The 15,745-nt window shown below is 45.6% G+C and overlaps 1 pseudogene; it reads left to right on the top strand.

Moving 5' to 3' along the window:
• The first annotated feature begins 11,051 nt into the window (after positions 1-11,051).
• On the top strand, positions 11,052-11,430 carry LOC100063819 (large ribosomal subunit protein eL31-like; annotated as a pseudogene).
• Positions 11,431-15,745: the final 4,315 nt, after the last annotated feature.

The following is a 15,745-nucleotide window of genomic DNA, read 5'->3' as shown; positions in this document are numbered from 1 at the left end:
GGGCTTGGTCCCCAGATGCCCCATTAGCTCTGCTCAGAAGAACGATTACTGCTCCAGGCCCTTGTTCTGACCCTGCATGTCACACAAGCTTCTGCGCAGCTGTAGAACGTATCTGAGAGAGAACAGAGGCCCAGGCGGGCCTCACAGATGCCTGTGCTTCTGCAGGGTGAGGTGGGCCATCTTCCTTGTGTACAAAGAATGTGTTTAGTCTACAATGGCTTATTTTCAGCAAAGAGTCTTGTTCCAGAGTCTAATATATAAAGAATCCTAGTGAATTGGCCTTCTGTAAGGTCTTGTGGTTTCTTTATGGTTTTGGAAGCCACTGAAACATTAAAGCAAATTTCAAACAGAGACACTTCATCCCTAACCCCGCCACCTTAGCGCTGTTCCCATAGTCACATGTCACTCCTATTACTTATTTATTGAGTGTCTACTATATGCCAGCTGCTGGACATAGACCACTTTGCACAATGGGCTTGGCTATAGTCATCCTCATTCTACTATATATTCTGCTTAAAAGAACAGGCTCATAACTGACTCGTAAACGTCACTCAAGTTTTCACATAATCTTCATGAGTATACTTTAAAAAACAGAATACATGATAAGAAATTTGGAAAAGTGGAAAATATCCTATCCCAGCACCTAACAATTCCTGTCACCTGTCCTATACATTTCTCTGGACACTTTTATATAAAACAGTAATCGTATATCCTGCTTTTTTCCTAACATTATGTCATAAGCATTTCTCCATCTTGTTACCTAGTCTTCTTGCAAAACAGCCTTTGCTTATAGAGATTTCCAGCCTTCTACCATTTTCCAGGTTTTCCCTGCAGCTGACTTCCTAAGCATTGCTGGAAGGGTGCCACCATGCCTGTCTGAGTTGGGATTGTTCTCAGTGGTTTCTTGTGTCAGGAGCTGTCTGGCTCTGTGGGCCACCCCCCTGCAGGACTCAGTCCTGCCCGTGTGTGAGCAAGGTTTGTCCTCCGCGAGCCCCTTTCAGAAAAGGGTGGTAGGGATGAGGTCAGCTTAGCTTTGCCGCTTCTCCCCTCCGCAGCCCTCACTCGCTCTCTCTCCCCGTCTCTGATGCCCATTTCCTTTGGTGTTGGAGTCAGCCAGGCCTGGGTTCGAAACCAGGCTCAGCCACTCAGCAGAGTGACCACAGCGAGTCACCTCACATCGCTGAGCCTCTCGGTTTCCTCGGCTGTGGGACACGGCACTGTCTTCACAAGCCTGTTGTCCAAACGTGAGACAACGCATGCCAAGTGCAGAGCAGAGTAGCTGCTCACAAATAGCGGTGATCCTTTGCGCTGAGGAGTCATCCGTGCCTGCGGTTTGATCTCCACCCCCGAGTCCCTCTGCCTGGACCCTGACCTATAGGTCCTCACCCCTGTGAGCAAACCGTCATTGAGTTTGGCCCTCGTGAACCATCTCCTCTGGGCCTGAGATTCCACTACCCTGTTACCCAGAACTATGCCTTGACTTCTGACGCTTCAGGTCTTGTCTCAACTTCCTTACTAGAACGGACACTTCTCTTTCTGAGCTGTGGCAATTTCCTCATGCTCCAAACTTTACGGCCCCATCACCTTTGCTCCCCAGCTCCTTCCCTTCTTTGCGCTGGCTCTCCTGACACAAGCTTCCATCCACACACCACAGCATTGGGACCAGGTGACAACCCTCTAGTCCGTACCATGTTCTTTAAGTACCTTGCACACTTATCATGTGGCTGCACGCAGCAAAGTGTCCTCTACGCACATGCCTTGCTGTGTTAAGAAAGCAATCTGATTAAATGAATTCCTATGTTAAATAAATGAAAATGAAAATTTGCATGAGTACGGCAATTAATACTACATATAAAACACCTGCTGGCAAGGCATCACCTTTGATTATGACAACAGTCCTGTGAGCGAAGTAAGAATGGTTTAGTCAGCCTTATTTTGAAGATGGAAATTACGGCACAGAGGAGTGAATTGCCCGAGTTTGTTGACTTAGTGGTGGCACTAAAGTGTGTGTCCTATGACTTCCAATTTAGTACTTTTCTCACTATTCTACCCTGCTTCCAGAAATGACTAATAGCCCCTTCACTCTCCCTGTGGTATGTGCAGTTTAGAAGAAGATGTTCCTTAACGAATCCAAATGAGTTTGTCTTTTCTGGCTGGCCATGAGGAATAAGAAAGAAATTAAAACAGAGTGAAGTAAACTGACACATAATGATGTACACCTGAAATTTACACAATCTTATAAGCCAATATGACCTCGATAAAATAGCTACCACTCCTCATTCATTCATTCATTCATTAAGAATTTAGCTAATATTTATTGCACACTTACTAGGTACTAGGCATTTTGCTGGGCACTGGAAATACCTTTTATATTTACATTGTCCCTGCCTGATGAAGCAAATAAATAATAGTAAATAACAATACATGGTGAAAAGGAATTGAAGAGGCTGAAGTGATCGAAGATAAGGTAGGGAGAGGGCAAGCCAACCCTTCTAAGGTAAGGTAATCAGGATTAGATTCTCTGAGGAGGTGACACTGAAGCTGAGATGTGAGAGATAAGGAGTCAGCCATGCTCAAGCAGGGGGGATTGCATGTGCAAAGGCCCTGTGGCGGGAAAAAGCTCGATATGTTCAAGGGGCTGAAAGCAGACCTCTATGTTTGGAGCACTGTGGGAGTGTGAGTGAAAGAAATGAAGGAGGCTGGAGAAGCAACTAGGGGGTAGATCAGTCAGTCTTGTAGGCCAGTAATTCTATTCTCAATGCAGTCTTATTTGATTTTTAAAATGATGGTGGTAGGCACACTGGTGGAAGAAAGCATGGCCCCAGGGAGGCAGAAAGGATGCTGTGGGAAATTCTGGAGGCTGGTTCACCAACTCTTCTCCTTTGCCTTCCTTGTTATAGAGCCTGTAGAGCAAACCCTCACTTTCCCAGGCTCCCTTGCAGCTGGGCACGGCCATATCGTGAGACACAGTTCTGGCCAAGGAGATGTGAGCAGAAGTCTCCGAGGGGAGGGCTTCCTTCCAGAATAAAGAAACAAAGCCCAGTGGGAGGCTTCGGCCCTTGGCCCTTTGCCTTCCCTTGGCTTCCTTCTTGGAACACAGATGGGAGCCCTGGAGGTGAGCAACGATTTTGTGACACAGTGCAGATTATGGAGCAGGAAGGCAGAACTGTCCTGGGCCGCCTTTTTCTATAGCTATTGTTGCATGAGTGAAACAAACCCTTTGCCTGTTTGATCTTCCGTAACAGGGTTTTTGCATTTGTATAGCCAATTCTGACACGAGTCTTTGCAGCAGTCCAGGAGAGAGGTCACGGTGGCGTGGACTGCAGTGGTGATGACGGGGATGGAGAAGAGTAGACGCGTTTGAGATGTATTGTGGAGGAGATCCACCGGGCCTTGCTGGTAGATTGGACATGGGGAGCGAAGGAGGGTTACGCTGTTTCTCCAAATCATGCAGCTAGCAAGTGGCAGAGATGAAACTCAAACCCGGCTCTGCCTGCGTCCCTCTCACACCAGTCATTTGACAAAGGTTTGCTGCTGACAGTGACCTGCACAGGCCTCCAGGTCTTTTCTCCAGTGCCAGACCCGTTCCCACGGGGCTTCCTCTAACCTTGGGTTGCCTTTAGGAGCTGCCAAGGGTTTAGGGAAGCTGAGCTGTCAGTGTGGGCAGCCCTTCCTCCAGTGTTAGTTAAGCACCTTCAAAACACGCGGAGGCAGGGGCTCCTCTGCAAGCTGTCTTGGGAAGGAGGGGTGACCTTCCTAAGGCCCTGATTCCTGTAGTCTCCCTTAGATGTCCCTCTTGTCCCTCTAGAAGCCAGAACTTATTTATTAAGCTCATCAGCCCACCGGGACCCTGGGCCTGGTCCCCCAGCCAGTCTTTGAAGACCAGGTCCAAACTCTGTGGCTGACTTGTGACTTGTCAATAACATAAAGATGCAGATGCAGGAGATACTCTTCTAGCTCATACAGTGAGTGATTACCAGTTGTACATACTACTCGGAAAACTGGATCATGGAAGAGGATTTTATTCTTTCTTGAGTGTATGGTTGTAATTCATTTTCTTGGGGTGCCGTAACAAAGTACCACAAACTGGGGAGCTTAAAACAACAGAAATTTACTCTCTCACAGTTCTGGAGGCCAGAAGTCTGAAATCAAGGTGTTGGCAGGGCAGTGCTGTCTCTGAAGGCTGCAGGGGAGAATCCTTCCTTGCCTCTTCCAGCATCTGGTGGTTGCCGGCAATCCTTGGCCTTCCTTGGTTTGTAGACCCGTGACTCCAGTATCTGTTCCATCCTCACATGGCCTTCTCCATGGGTGTCGGTGTCTCTGTGGCTTTTCTTATAAGGACACCCAGGATTGGATTCAGGGTCCTTTCTAATCCAGTATGACCTCATCTTAACCTGATTACATCTGCAGAGAACTTTATTCCAAATAAGGTCACAGGTACTGGAGGTTAAGCCTTCAACAAATCTTTCTGGGGACACAATTCAACCCACAACAATGACATAATTTCTGAATAATGACAGGAAGTTGACAAATTATCCAAAGAGGACATTTGTCATTTTCCTTTGTTTCTCATGTTAATGGGATAGTTTTCCTTGCTGTAAATAGCACTCCTTCCCTTCCCTTTTTCTTTTTTAAAAAAACAGAGTAGTTGTTTTCTTAATTACAATAAGAAATAACTGGTGATTACACAACATTTAGAAAACAGAAAAGCACAAAGGAAATCGCCCATAATTCCACCTACCAAAGATAATCATTATTTAAAGTATTTTTCCTTGCATATATAGTTTTTCTTTGTACAAATAGTATCACACCCCATAAACTGTTTTGAAGCTGGTTTATTTCTACTCAATATATCATGAATGTTTTCCTATGCTAATAAGTATTTTTATGCAATGTGATCTTTAACGGTTGCATAGAATTTCTTTTTATAAATTACTTAATTAGCCCTCTATTGTTGGCTATTTAGCTTGTTTACACTTTTTGCTACTATAAGTAACACTGTGATGAATATCCTTTTCACATATGTCTTTGTACACATTTCTGATAAATTCCTAGAAATGCAAGTGTTGGTTTAAACAATATTCACATTTTAAAGTTTTTGATGCATATGGATTAATTTGTCCCCCAGAAAGAAAAACTATACAGCAACAGTGTATGAAAACGCCACACTAAATTGCATACGGCCTCCCTGAAGAAATCTGTCCATTATATTCTGGGACTCTTGTTAAAAATGCAAATTCTGCAAGAACATACAATGGGGAAAGGATAATCTCTTCAGTAAATGGCGTTAGGAAAACTGGATAGCCATATGCAAAGGACTGAAAGTAGATTATTCTCTTAAACCATACACAAAAATTAACTCAAAATGGATTAAAGACTTGAATGTAAGACCTGAAACCATAAAACTCCTGGAAGAAAACATAGGCAGTACGCTCCTTGACATTGGTCTTGGTGATGATTTTTTGAATCTGACACAAAAGCAAAGGCAACAAATGCAAAAATAAACAAGGAGGACTAGATCAAACTCAAAAGCTTCTGCACAGCAAAGGAAATCATCAACAAAGTGAAGAGGCAACCTACCAAATGGGGAAAAAAATGTGCAAATCATATATCTGATAAGCGGTTAATATCCAAAATACATAAAGAACCCATACAACTCAATAACAAAAAACCTCCCAAAAATTCAATTAAAAAATGGGCAAAGGACCTGAAGAGACATTTTTCTAAAGACATACAGATGGCCAACAGATAGATGAAAAGATGCTCCACATCACTAATCATCAGGGAAATGCACATCAAAATCACAATAGGATATCACCTCATGCTGTTAGAATGGCTATTATCAGAAAGATAAGAAACAAGTGTTGGCAAGGATGTGGAGAAAAGGGAATCCTTGTGCACTGTTGGTGGGAATATAAATTGGCGCAGCCACTATGAAAAACAGTATGGAGGTTCCTGAAAAAGTTAAAAATAGAAATACCGTATGACCCAGCAATTCCATTTCTGGGTGTTTATCCAAAGAAAATGAAAACACTAACTCAAAGAAATACGTGCACCCCCATGTTTATTGCAGCAATATTTACAATAGCCAAGATATGGTAACAACCTAAACGTTCATGGATGGATGGGTGGATAAAGAAAATGTCATATATGTGTGTGTGTATATATATACACGTATACACACAACAGAATATTATTCAGTCATAAAAAAGAATGAAATCTTGTCATTTGTGACAGCATGGACGGACCTTGAGGGCATTATGCTAAGTGAAATAAGTCAGATAAAGACTAATATTGTCTTATACGTGGAAGCTAAAAAACTGAACTCATAGATACAGAGAACAGATCGGTGGTTGCCAGAGGCGGGAGTCAGAGGTGGGCAAAATGGGTGAAGGGGGCCAAAAGGTACAAACTTCCTAAAATAAACAAGTCATGGGCCCTGGTGACTATAGTTAATAATACTGTGCTGCATATTTGAAAATCGCTAAGAGAGTAAATCTTAAAAGTTCTCATCACAAGAAAAAAATATTTTTGGAACTACGTATGGTGACGGATGTTAACTAGACAATCTGGTGATCATTTTGCAATGTACACAAATATCGAATCATTATGTTGCACAGCTGAAACAAATATAATGTTACATGTCAGTTATACCTCAATATAAAAATAAAATAATTTAAAAATGCAGATTCTGCATCAGTAGGTCGGGAGTGAGGACAGCGATTCTCCGTTTCCGACTTCCCAGGGATGCTGCAGCTGCTGATCTGCTGACTGAGCTTGGAATAGCAAGGACTCAGAGGACTTCCAAACCAAAAATTCGGCAAAACAGAAAGTGGTGTCTTAATACCACCAGATCGCAACCATCAAACACTTGAATGACTTATCCATCTGGAAAGAAGACAGTGCCAAGACCCCTGCAAGGCTGTTCCCAGGTGAAGACGGTAAAGAAATCCTGGACCCATTAGTCCTTTCGACCAACACAACTCACCTTCCAAGGTTCCTTCTTTCTTGCATCTGACTCCACCTTTGGTCCTGCTCTCTATACCTAGCCCGACTGCCCTAGTTTTCAACAACAGCTCCATGGACACAAAATTGTGTCTTCCTTACAGAGCTACAAGGGGTTTTGGGGGAATTTTTTTTGCTGAGGAAGATATGCCCTGAGCTAACATCTGTGCCAATCTTCCTCTATTTTGTATGTAGGATGCTGCCACAGCATGGCTGAGAAGTGGTGTAGGTCCACGCCCAGTATCTGAACCCACAAACCCTGGGACACCAAAGCGGAGCGGGCCTCACCCAGCACTACACCACGGGGCTGGCCCCTACAAGGTTTTGACCTCCTTCCTGACCCAGTTCTTGGTAGAGCTCAGCTCCCTCAGCTAGATGTCCTCTCAGCATCTATCCTGGATCTTCACCTTAAGTCCTTACCTGCAATGCCTGTAGGTCCTCTCCCCTCGCCCAATCTCCAGCTTTTCCTAGTTAAGTGACCATGAGAAGGAAAAATTGTTGGCAGTAAGAGGGAAATGTATTCCTAAGAGGAAGGCAACTCCAGCAAAGATAATCACAGCCTGAGGCCTCTCAGGGATTCCTCAACATGCGTTCCATGACTTCCTCCAGCCTAAGGGTCTGGGGGTGAATGCCCACTGGGAGAGCCCTCCATGCAGAACACTTTGGGACCTCAGTCCCACCACAGCTCACCAAGATTACCTTGTGTGGCCAGCAAAGAGAATCCTACATGGAGTGGCATCTCTGGGAGCTCCAGGACCACCTAGGAGGACCTGGGGAGAAGCAGAATTTGGAGAGGGCCTGAAGCATGAGATTGGGCACCCCCAAGACACCACAGCACATATGACACCTTTGTAGCAGAGTTGATACCCATTCATGCCATTGCCAGTCATCCTCTGCATCCCGCCAATGGCAGGAATGACACTGAGCATCATTCCAAGGACAGTCCCATTCTAATCATGTTCCAAGGACATTCGAGGATAAGGGTTCAAGGTACCACTGCTTTGAGACGTGACTGCATTGGATTTACCTCTAACCTACCCTCTATCCACAAGGGGGTAAGCGTGTTTTTGAGATGGAGGATTCTTCCCCAAACGAAGTCCCTGTCCAAGTATTGGACCCAGGAGTATCCATCAATCTGCCTAACGTGGTCTTACCCCCATCCAACTTCGTTTGTCCCTATTCTTGTCCTAACTCCTCCATGGAGCTCCTGGTACATATCACATTCACAGGAGCCAAGAGGTAGCCCCCAGCAGTGCAGGGGGAGGGGAGAGGTGCTCCGGTCATTGAAGTAGGAAAGAGGCCTGCATTTTCCCATAGCTCTATAAAGTCGAGGCAGAGCTGAGGTGACAGTACATATTACCAAAACTCTATTTCAGGGGCCAACCCCAGGCCGAGTGGTTTGCACACTCTGCTTCGGCGGCCCAGGGTTTCACCAGTTCAGATCCTGGGCGCTGCCATGGCACCGCTCATCAGGCCACGCTGAGGCGGCAGCCCACATGCCCCAACTAGAGGGACCCACAGCTAAAATATACAACTATGTACTGGGGGGCTTTGGGGAGAAAAAAGAAAAATAAAATATCAAAAACAACAACAACAACAACTCTATTTCAGGTGCTGTTGTGTTAAGCAAGCTCCTGTGGGCTAACCTCTAGTCTATAAGCTCTGTGAGAGGCAGGAGCTGTGTCTACTTTGTTCAGTGTTGTATCCTGAGCCCCTAGAACCATGTCTGGCACAGGAGGCACTCTCTTAGTATGTGCTGCATGAGAAACAGCCTGGGATCAAAGCTGCTCTTTGAAACATTGCCTGTAAAGTGGTCTAAATTCCAAACACCTCATCACATTCAAGATGACGGCCAGCATTCACATAGAGCCCACGGTGCCCCAAGTGCTCATTCAGTGTAGACAGATTCAAAGCAACCTACAAAGCAAGTCTTGTTATCCCATTTTTCTTTTTAAAGATTTTATTTTTCCTTTTTCTCCCCAAAGCCCCCTGGGACATAGTTGTGTATTTTTAGTTGTGGGTCCCTCTAGTTGTGGCATGTGGGATCCCGCCTCAGCGTGGCCTGATGAGCGGTGCCATGTCTGCGCCCAGGACTTGAACCGGTGAAACCCTGGGCCGCCGAAGCAGAACGCGCGAACTTAACCACTCGACCACGGGGCTGGACCATTGTTATCCTGTTTTTTGAATGTGGAAACCGAGTCTTAGAGTGTAAGTGACTTGCCTAAAGTTCTATAGAGACTAAGAACTGGGGTATGCAAAGAAGGGCTAGGGCCTTTCTTCTAACACATGCTCCCCTGGAACACAGCCTGGGTCCCCTTCCCACAGATACATTCTTTTATTTATTTATTTTGTATTGAAGTTATGATGGTTTACAGCATTGTAAAATTTCACTACAAATATTATCTGTCAGTCACCATATAGGTGCGCCCCTTCACCCTTTGTGCCCACTCCCCACCCCCCTTTCTCCTGGTAACCACTAAACAGTTCTCTTTGTCCATGTGTTTGTTTATCTTCCACATATGAATGAAATCATATGGTGTTTGTCTCTCTCTCTCTGGCTTATTTCGCTTAACATAATACCCTCAAGGTCCATCCATGTTATTGTCAATGGGATGGTTTCGTCTTTTTTATGGCTGAGTAGTATTCCATTGTATATACATGTGTATCACATCTTCTCTATCCAGTCATCAGTTGATGGGCACTTGGGTTGCTCCCACTTCCTAGCTATTGTGAATAGTGCTGCATTGAACAAAGGGGTGCAAACGTCTCCTTGAATTGTTGATTTCAAGGTCTTTGGATAAATACCTAGTAGTGGGATGGCTGGTCCTATGGTATTTCCATTTTCAGTTTTTTGAGGAATCTCCTACTGTTTTCCATAGTGGCTGCACCAGTTTGCATTCCCACCAGCAGTGGATGATGGTTCCCTTTTCTCCACAACCTCTGCAACATTTGTTATTTTCTGTCTTGGTTACTATAGCCATTCCAATAGGCATAAGATGATATCTTAGTGTAGTTTTGATTTGCATATCCCTGATGATTAGTGAGTTGAGCATCTTTTCATGTGCCTATTGGCCATCCCACAGATACATTCTTTTACTAATGGTTTCCTCCTGTTTTCTCAGAGTGCCCAGTGGACGCCATGGCAGAAGCCATGGGAAAGCAGCCAGGCCCACACACCCCTGGAGCTGGGTTACTCTGAACAAGTCACTCAATTCATCCTGTTTGCTTCTTCACAGTGTTTTTAGTGTCCACATTCCTCACAGGGTTATCGTGAATATAAAGGGGAAAGAAAAGGCGACATTAAAACACTATTTATAGTGAAGTTTTATACACTTATAAAAATGAGATATTCAAATGTGACTCAGGAATGAACTTAAAAATGCAAAATAAATAGTTCTCAAGACTTGACCTCTAAAAAGGATTTGACTAGCCCCAACCCTCTCTGCTGTGGGCTTGTTACCGAAACCAAAGTGCTTCACCTCCTGGCGAGTTCAATCAGACTGTCCACCAGATGTAAGTTGTCTCCCAAAGTGGAGTATACTCGCAGCAAGGAGGAGACCATGCGGGATCATGGCATCCCCAGACAGAGGGAAGCAGGGGCCTTGTCTTTCAGATTGGGAATGAATATTCAAAAGGGAGAGGTGGGGATCACTTTTGCAGGCTCAGTTGGAAAACAAGCTTCCACATACACTGCAGGTCACATTACGGTCATAATGCCCAAGCTCCTCCTGGAGAGATCTTAGCACTGAAAACAAGGCAAAGGTCACAGGTGTAGCTCTTGTGGTGAGGCTTGGTCTGGTTCAGGGTGCTTGGTGACTGCATCTCCTTAACATAACGAAAGGGGAAAAAAATTTTGGAAAAACAGTTAAATGCTTCCAAACCCACCGTTGAGTTCCTCAGGGCAATTGGCCTGGTGACAGGCAGGGCCAACTGGCCATTTCAACACATTTTTATAGTAGACTAGAGTGAGCTAGAAAAACCCTATATTTAGAAGGTATTTTGGACACAATACCGCGCACTCTTCCTTTCCAACCTGGGCCCAGCAGATGTCTCCCGCAAAGAAGGGTGGCAAGAAGAAGAAGGGCCGTTCTGCCACCAACGAGGTGGTGACCAGAGAATACACCATCACATCCTCAAGCGCATACGTGGAGCTGGCGTCGAGAAGCGTGCCCCTTGGGCACTCAAAGAGATCCGGAAATTTGCCATGAAGGAGATGGGAGCTCCAGATGTGTGAATTGACACCAGGCTCAACAAAGCTGTCTGGCCAAAGGAATAAGGAATGTCCCTTACCGCATCCGTGTGCGGTTGTCCAGAAAACGCAATGAGGATGAAGATTCACAAGACAAACTCTATACGTTGGTTACCTGTGTACCTGTCACCACTTTCAAAAATCTACAGACAATGTGGATGAGAACTAACGGCTGATTGTGAAATAAAGTTATAAAACTGCAAAAAAAAAGGTATTTTTGTATTGATTGAATATATATATAAATACATATGCATATTTAATTCCTTCCTTAAATCATCATGGAAAATTAATTTCAAACATATATAAATGTAGAGAGAATAGTATAATGAGACCACCTGTAGAGTCAATAATCATCAAACTCATGGCTGAGCATGTTTCATCTAAACCCCTACTTTCCCCCTTCCTACACTATTTTGAAGCAAATACTAGAAATCATAATTTCTTACATAAATATTTTAGTATATATCTCTAAAAGACAAGACTTCCTTTCTGAAAATATAAAACACCTAAAACAAAATCAAGAATAATTCCTTCTATCATCAAATATCTAATCACAGATCAACTTTGTCTTTGTTTCATACGTCATGCCTTTTTTAGGTTTGTTTGTTTAAATTGGGATCCAAATAAGATTACCATATTGCAATTGATTGATATGGCTTTTTTTAGGGGGCGGGGAGGATTAGCTCTGAGCTAACGTCTGCTGCCAATCCTCCTCTTTTCGCTGAGGAAGCCTGGCCCTGAGCTAACATCCGTGACCATCTTCCTCCACTTTCTATGTGGGACACCTGCCACAGCATGGCGTGCCAGGCGGTGCCAGGTCCCCACCCAGATCCGAACCAGTGAACGCCGGGCCACCGAAGTAGACCGTGCACAGTTAAGCCCTCCGCCACCAGGCCAGTCCCCGATACGGCTTTTAAGTCTCTTTAAATTTATAGGGTGTCTTCCCCCCCTCTATTATATCCCCTGCAATTTATTTTGTAGCAGAAAGTTTAAATTACATTTTAAAGATGCTCAGTTAAGATTATCTTGAGATGCTATGTTGGTCTTAAAGCAAAACAGCCTCAATTAGGAGAGAGCGATCACCCATAATTCCACCCCCACTTTGTAGTCAAACACTGACTCATTCACAAGGGAGTCAGCAATAAAAAGATAGCATTACATTGTAACATTAAGGTGCCCAGGCGTATGTATTTAAGGTAGTATTTTAATTTTACAAACCAGTTTTTAAGTGGTCGAAACTCTATAGAATTACTCCTTTCATTGATGGTTTCTAAAAGGAAAAATAAAATCACTGAGCTCATTTGAAGTGAAAGAGCAGCGTGCACAGTTACTGCGAAGGGGAGCACCCAGGGCACGGGGCAGAGGGTGCTCTGCATGGATAAGAGCAGGAAAGGACATAAAGATCAGCGGCTCTTTGTTAAGGGGCTCAAGTCTTCAAGAAACAGGAAGTTTTAAAGACACCTGCTTGCTATGGCTGCGCAAAGTAGAGAAGAAAGACAATCCTCCTTCACCTACGATGTAAAGAGGGTTTGAGGGACTGCTCTCCTCTCCCTAATTGCTTTAATTCCCATTGTCCAATGTGGGGGTGGCTGAGCAGAGCTTCTGCCGCCAAACAGCCTTGGCTGAAGTGCTGTGGTCCCACGGGACTAGCCTGCAGAACGGGGGGTGGGGAGGGCCTCCCTTCCCTCCTCTCTTCGCTTGGGCCTGTCACCCCTGCCCTTTGAGCCTTGCTGATGTACTCTCTGCCCCAAGGGAGGGTGGCTCAGGGAGAGCAGCAGAGCGGCTGGGCTGGGCAATCGGTCAGACGTGACTTCGTGTGGACTCTGGTCTTTGAGACACTAGGGATGTCTGGCCCCGGGAGTGGGGCCAGGCTGGATTATTTTTCTGGCTATTGTAGGCCTCAATATACATTCCTTTCCCTCTGTCCAAACTGGAAATTCCATTGCGCTGAGCCTCTGAGTGTGTGAGCACGTGAGTGGTATGAAGCACATCGGGGAAGCTGGCACGACCCGTGTTTGTGGCTTTCCCGGCCTGGAGATCCCAGCCCGTAGCTCCAGTGCCCGGGTCTCTGGCCTTTCAGGAAACTTGCATGTAGAGCAGAGAGAAGGGGCCCTCAAGTCGCCTCCTCGCCTATCACAGGCCATCTTGGAAGGGCACTGTCAGCTCGACATTAAACAGAAAAGTCACAACCATAGCAAACCTCGGTCAAAGGCTTATGACCGTAGCCAGGCATTTCCCATGCATTATTTCATTTGATCCTCACTGCCATCCCCCAGGTGGTGGGAAAGGATGGGCAGGAACCAAGGAAAGGGAGGCTCAGCGAGGCTGAGTAACTGGCTCAAAGTCAAGCAGCGTCTGGACACATTTGGCCCTCAGTCTGCAGCCAGGCTCAAACTCTAGGCAAGTCATTTGGCCTCTCGGAGCCTCGGTTTCCTCATCTGCAAAGGGGAAGTGATAGTAATGCCCCCCCAGAGAAGTTAATTCAAAGGAAAAATGAGCTCATGCGGGGAAGGTCACCCGATGAGCTAAAGTACTATCCAAAAATAAGGGAAGAAGGTTAGGAAGCTGCTTGCTCAGCACAGATCCCGGTGCCGTCCTAGGAACAAGGCACCGAAATTGTTCTGATCAAATTCTTCTAGTCAATAAACCAGGTTATCTCAAGAATATCTTGTCTCTTTCCGTAGGATTCAATAAAGCCCATGTCATCTTGACCGAGAAAAAAAAATGAGGCCTGTAAACCTTCGTATTTCTCCTGAACTAAGAGGGCTGAGCTCTGCTGACAGGGCTGTATGTCCCACAGAGCAGCTGAGATTTACGTCCTGTGTCACCAGTAGCTTTTAGCCAAGTCCTGAGCACACGTTAGTCTCCTAACAAACAGCCAGTTGATGAACACACTCTTTCCAGTTGCTGCCCATACCACCTTACATAGGTAGTGTGTGTATTTTTCTCCATTACAAGATGCAAAGAAAATGTCCTGTATTCTTAACACTCAAAGATTCAGTTATTCTACACTCAAGAAAATTTTTTTTTTCGTTCTGTAAATTTCGAGCCTGTCCCCAGTACCAGGCACTGTACCTAGATTCTGGAAATACAGGGCAGACTTGGTTCCACCCCTCATGGAACTCATGTGGTTTAACAGGGAGCGACAGAAAACCCAAGCAGACAAGAAAGTCAATAACGTTGTGATCAGTGCTAGGAAGGAAGCAAAGAGCTGAGGGCGAGAGAAGTCAGGCAAGGCCTCTCCAAGGTGGAAACCAAGGCTAAGAAGGAGCCAGCCCTGGTGGGGCTGGAGACAGCACCAGGCAGAAGGAACAGTGTGAAGGGAGGTCTGGAGCTTGGCAACCCTGCAGGAGCAGGCCTGTACGGCGAGGTCCGGATGAGGAGAGGCGGCCAGGGGCCACACCATGCAGGGCGTTGTGGACCAGAGGAGGGAGCGGGATTCTAAAGACTGCACCAAGAAGCTTTTTTTTTCAATTGTGGTAAAAAACACACAAGAAAAAAGTCACCATTTTAATGTGTAGAATTCAATATTTGGTACCTTCACAGTGTTGTGCAACCATCATCATGATCTAGTTCCAGAATATTTTCGTCATCCCCAAAGGAAATCCCACACCCTTTAAGCTGTCATCACTACTCCTCCCTCCACCTGCCCCACCTCCAGCCTCTGGCAGCCACTAATCTGCTTTCGGTCTCTATGGATTTGCCTATTCCGGACATTTCCTATAAATGGAGCCATATACTGTATGGCCTTTTGTGACTGGCTTCTTCTGCTTAGCATAATATCTTCCAGGTTCATCCACGTTGCAGCATTTATCAGCACATTGGAGCTTCTTAAAGGGCATGTGTGACCCAATCAGATTCACACTTTAGGACCCCGTTCACTGCTGTGGAGAGAATGGATGGGAGAGATGCCAGAGCGAAGGTGGGCAGAGGAGTCAGGGGCTGCTCGGGGAGGGGCAGAGATGACGAGGCCATGGAAAGATGGCTGCAGTGGAAATGGACAGAAGGGCATGTTTGAGAGATGTCATAGGCAAGGTCAACAGGGCTCGCTGATGGATGGGGATAACGGAAGTGTAGTGCCAGGTCCCCAGGAAGTCCAGGGCAGGGGGAACAGGTGCTAGGGGAAATTAAGAATTCCATTTTGGGTACATTAAGCTTGAGATGGCTAACCAGAGATGTTAATTAGGTAGTGGGAATGCGAATCTGGGAATTAGTGGGAAAGGCAGAGCTGGAGAGAAAAATTTGAGGGTCATCAGCCACACTTGTTATCATGAGATTGAGTCTAAATCCATGGGAATATGTGTTAAATTATATACATTACAACAAAGTGATTTCCGTGCCTAAGGGTGATCAAGAGTAAGAGGTCTGGGGGCCGGCCTGGTGGCACAGCGGTCAAGGTCCTGCGCTCCGCTTCAGCAACCTGGGGTCCGCAGGCTCGGATCCCGGGTGCAGACCTAGCACTGCTCTTCAAGCCATGCTGTGGCAGCGTCC

This window comes from Equus caballus, chromosome 11 (assembly GCF_041296265.1).
Source record: "Equus caballus isolate H_3958 breed thoroughbred chromosome 11, TB-T2T, whole genome shotgun sequence".
In the NCBI taxonomy this organism is placed as follows: domain Eukaryota; kingdom Metazoa; phylum Chordata; class Mammalia; order Perissodactyla; family Equidae; genus Equus; species Equus caballus.
The sequence above is the reverse complement of the archived record's forward strand: the minus strand, read 5'-3'. Positions and strand labels throughout refer to the sequence as shown.